Source organism: Nannospalax galili, unplaced genomic scaffold (genome assembly GCF_000622305.1).
Source record: "Nannospalax galili isolate Female #2095 unplaced genomic scaffold, S.galili_v1.0 scaffold1639, whole genome shotgun sequence".
Classification (NCBI taxonomy): Eukaryota; Metazoa; Chordata; class Mammalia; order Rodentia; family Spalacidae; genus Nannospalax; species Nannospalax galili.
Window position 1 is genome coordinate 1,286,369 of NW_008343206.1, and position 4,797 is coordinate 1,291,165.

The 4,797-nt window shown below is 59.0% G+C and overlaps 1 long non-coding RNA gene across 1 annotated transcript; it reads left to right on the forward strand.

Moving 5' to 3' along the window:
- The first annotated feature begins 1,005 nt into the window (after nt 1-1,005).
- LOC115071392 lies at nt 1,006-2,648 on the forward strand. Its single transcript, XR_003850477.1, has 5 exons — nt 1,006-1,303; nt 1,382-1,515; nt 1,605-1,737; nt 1,818-1,951; nt 2,025-2,648. It is a non-coding gene; the product is annotated as an uncharacterized LOC115071392 (long non-coding RNA).
- Nucleotides 2,649-4,797: the final 2,149 nt, after the last annotated feature.

The following is a 4,797-nucleotide window of genomic DNA, read 5'->3' on the forward strand; positions in this document are numbered from 1 at the left end:
CAGGAGGGGAGTCGTGGGGCGCCGAGGAGCACCTCGGCATCTGGAGTCTGGCAGGAGAGGCGAAGGGCGGAGGGGCTAGCTCAGGAGAGAGAGACAGCGAGGCCCGGGAGCCACACGGTGCTCCCAGGCCTCGGCAGCAGGGAGACACCGGGCGTGGGGCTGATGGGCCCGAGCTAGGGCTGGAGAGGAAGGGGGGGCCAGACATTCATCCCGGTTACTTTTGGTTGCAGGACGTGGCGGCTGGTCGGATAAAGGGGAGCTGCTGGGAAGGGTTCGACCCCGAGGCCCAGGCAGTGTAGCTGGCAGCGGTGAGGACGCCGTCTGCCGGGCAGGTGAGTCCCCTTCTCCTCCCTGGCCTCAACGCACTGACCTTCCCCAAGGAGGTTAGGGAGTGAGCGCTGGTGAGAAGAAGAGGATGGCCTCCTGGCAGAGTGGCAGGTGAGAGGCAGGAAGGTTAGCAAAGGTGACATCTTCTCGGGGGGAGCCGAGACAGGGCCAGGCTGGGGGGCCAAGGGCTGCCCCAGGTGGAAAGGGCGTTTCGAAGGCAGATAGAAGAGGGCGCAGGAGGGCTGCCGGTGAAGGCCGAGGCTGCCGCCTCCAGGGAGGCGATGGGAGTCCTTGGAGACGGCGGCAGAGGCCGTGGGATCCAGCAGGAGAGCAGAAGTCCAGACTCGGGTCGAACAGGGCAGGGCAGGGTCCAGGACACAGAGGGGTCCCCAGCCACCACCACATCCCACCCACCGTAACTCATTTAGACGAAGGTGCAAGAGCGGCTCTGGCAGGGCCTTCTGAGGCCCTCGCCAGAGCTTTGAGGGCCGGAGAGCGGGAAAGAAGGGCAGTGCGCGGGCAGCATGGCAGGGTGTCACCGGGACGGGAGCCTGTGGCCGCGGGTGGCGGGCTCCGGAGATAACGCGGCAGGGAGGCCGCAGCGGGCCCAGCCTGCGGACACAGCGTTCCCACGCGGCACTGCGGCCCAGGGGCTGGCGCGGAGGGGGCCCACAGTGGACTCGGTGTCACTGTATGCCCCGACCGCTCAGCGCCTGGGTCTGGCATGGCAGACAGAACAGCTCCAGGGGAGTCAAGGGCACAGGATGAAACCAGACGAGGCAAGGCGGGGTGGGGTGGGGCGGAGTGAGTGAGTTCTCTTGGGAGGGAGGTTTGGGGCGCAGGCCGGGCGAGGTGCAACAGCAGGGGGCGGCGAGCTGGTGAGGCACTGGCCTCCAGAGTCTGAGGCCAAGGCGGGCCTTGCTGGCGGCGACGGAGCAGTGATCGGTGCCTCTGAGAGCTTGGACTGGAGACTAGGGTAAGTGTCCAGCCTGCCCGTGGCCCCTTGATCTCCTCCCACCCGTGTCCGCTCAACCTGTGTCCTCTCTCTGCACAGCCAAGTCTCCAGCAGGGGTGGACGTGCCTTCCAGCCACTGAAGGCCAGAATGACAGGTGTGGTCAACATGCTAGAAAGACATGACATGGTCCGGTGTGATGGAGAGGAAGAAGGGCTCTCACCTGGCCTTCCTGGTGAGCATACATATGCCCAGTACAGGGCCAGCTCACCCATCTGCCCCCCCTACCACCCGCCCTCTCACCCCAGACTCTGTCCTCTGCAGAACACCATGAGCTGGCGCCGTGGGACCCTGCCACATGAGCCGTCTGTCTTTTACTTCTCCCAAAGAGCCAACAGATCACACTGCTGCTCTCTGGATCCTCTTCCCCTGCTCCTTGAACCCTCAAGATGAAAAGGTGAGGGTCCTCCCACCACACGTGGCTGGGCGGGACATGGCGGGCTGCCAGGCCCAGGGTCTCATTCTCCTTGCCCACAGAAATGGTGCTACCCAGCTCACGTCTGGGCCTTCGAATCTGGGGACTTCTTCAAGTCCATCTAGCTCTGAATCAAGACTATGCTGCGATTGGAACCACTACACCACCTGCCTCAGGAATCGGCTCTGGAAGGTGGGCGGGGCACTGTTTGGAAGTTGGCCAAGCCCCTCCCCTCCTGGCCCTCACTCATTCGTTCTTTCTCAATGCAGGTGAAGCCGAAGGAACAGACGGTGTGAACATCTTAAGAGCAGATCCACAGCATCCACCCCCCGCCAAGACTCCATCTTCAGTGGCCAGTTCCGCCTTGCCCAGGAGGCCAGCACATCACCATCGCCTCCCTCTGAGCTTCTTCAGCCTTTTCCTCCACCCTTGTGTTTCTTTCTTTTTGTCTTTTCTTTGCTTGAGAGACTCAAAGCATCCGTGACTCTGTTTCCCCCACCCATCCCCTTCTGAATTCAATTTGCACTAAGTCGTTTGCACTGGTTTGGAGTTCCGGAGACAGCCTTGTGTCTCTCGGCACGAATGTGTACAGTGAGTGTGAGTGTGTGTGTGTGTGTGTGTGTGTGTGTGTGTGTGTGAGTGAGTGTGTGTGTGTGTGTGTATCTGTGTGTAGGCCCCTTTGGTCACACCACCCCAGCGCCTGCCTGCCATCCATCTCTGTCTGCGGGCGACTGGGCGATGGCGGCGTGTTTGAGGCCTCGCCCCCACCCCCCTGCCTAGTCTGGAGGAAGTTCCATCACAAAGTTTTCATCATGTCTTATTTCATTCTGTGCCCCTCCTCACCAGGACCTCACCAGAGGCTCTGGACTCATCAATAAATACAGTTACAGTCATTGGTCTCAGGGACTTGAATCATGATATCTGCCTGGGGTGCGCCTCACTTGGGGTGGGGGACAGGGGAGAGGGGTATGAGGGAGGGGGGATAAACATCAAGAATGAAGGAGACTGTGGGATTCTGGGAGGGAATGAGGAATGATGGATGGTGGGAGGGGCTCATGAAACAGACTGCTGCAAGATGCTGGGATAAGGCCCACAGAACAGCGGCTCAGGTGCCAGGAGATAATGGCACAGAGGGGGTCATAAGGCACCATGAGACACAAAGGAGCCTCTGGGAAATGGGCAGAGGCAAGTAGATGAGAATGGCAGGTGCCATGTAGAGACGGGGTGGGGCTGAAGGCAGAGGTGGGGGCTGGGGAGGCAACGGGTGAACTTGGCAATGAGAAAGAGGCCAGATCCTACCCAGAAACCTGCCCAGCCCTGCCTAGATGGTGCCCTGCGTCCTCATGCTGATCCCAGACCCCAGGGCCTGGTGCAGGTTGGCAGACACCTTGTAAGGAGTGAATCTGACACACAGGCACTATTGGGCTTCATCGGGGGTAGGCAGTCATGCTTGAGGCTGGGTGGGCCACAGCCACATAAAGAGGCCCACGGTGGTCTCTGGGCTTCTCCCCTCCTGCTCTGGGCCTGCTGAGCTCTGGGCTGGAGCCAGAGTAGACACATGCGATGGTCCCTTTCCCTCACTCTCCGCCCTGGGCAGGAGCTTAAGGGCCACAACAGAGATAGGAACACACACAGGTCTGAGTGTGGCTATAGTAGGGGACGGGAGTACAGGGGATACCCAGGGAGCTGAAGGAGATCAGAGATCAGAGTGGGAGATAGGTGGGTGGAGGGTCATTAGGGTCTTGATTCTGGGGTCCACACATAATCCCCCTACCATGTGTTTGTGATTGGTGCTCCTATAAAGTTAGTAGCTGGCTGGGCTAACCCCTCTGCCTCTAAGACCCTTCCTAAATCCCCTGGCTTCTGTGCTCTGGACTGCACAGATACTAGGAAGGGGTTTGAAAGGCAGCTCTTACAAATGAGGCTAGGGTCCTCAGCCCTCATCACCCTCCCCCAGCCCCAGTGCTCACAGCAGTCAGGAAAATCTCTGCAGGCTGACAAAGACCAGACAGAACCAGAACCGACTGTCAGGAACACCCACCCTTTCCACCCCATACCCTCCCTGGGCAGTGGGCCAGGTCCTCCCTTCCCCCACCATATGTCTGGTCTCACTTCTGGGCCTTCCACACCCCTTTCCTCAAACCCGTGGCCCTCATATTTGCTGGGAGGGGGCCTCTGTGGTCTCCCTGTGCTGGGCCAGGGTGGTGAGGCACCCACTGAGCACAGTTAGATGAGGGTTTCCCTGAACCATCTCCACCGAGGATTCCAAGAGCTGTTAATCAGGTCACCTCCACCTTCCTGATCCCCTCGAGGTGACTCGTCCAAGTGACAAAATGGTCATCCATTATATGTCATGAGGGAGGTCCATAAACAGCCTTTATGATAAACATCTGACCCTGCAAAACCAGCCTTGGAAGATAAAAGTCACCTTCCAAGAGGGATAACTGTGAGCACCACAGGTGGCCCAGGGGGTGGGTATTAAGAGCAGAGGTCTATGAGATTGTTGAGGACAGAGGGAACCCCCAAGGAGGTCCACAGTCTGTCTAAAGACACAGAAATGGAATGGCAGAGCAGAAAGGGGGCTCAGGACAGGATATGAGCTGTCTCCTCTGAGCCCTGCTTTCCTGGTCACCAAGAGGCTGACGCACTAGGACTAGGCTGCACCCAGGCTTTGAGATCTGGGGTTCTAGGATCACACATTCTCACGCTGAGGTTCTACCCAGAGGATGCTGAGCCAAATCTGGGGGGATGGGGCACCAGTTTGGCCAAGAAGGAATTGTTCCTTCCTGCCCTCAGGGTCGTGTTGTGAAAGCCCAGGTGTATTGCTCTGGTCCACGATGTTACAGATGGCCAGGGTGTCACAGGGGCAGGCACTACCCTGAATTTGTCCATTCCTCCTCTATTTTCTGGTGCCTAGAGTTGTGCCCAGGGGTACTCTGGAGAACTTGGGGACATGGGGGTGTCTGGGGACAGGACTTTGGGGTGCTGGCCGGTGGGGATAAGAAGTCACTGGCCAAGATCACCACTGTTCCACAAACAGGT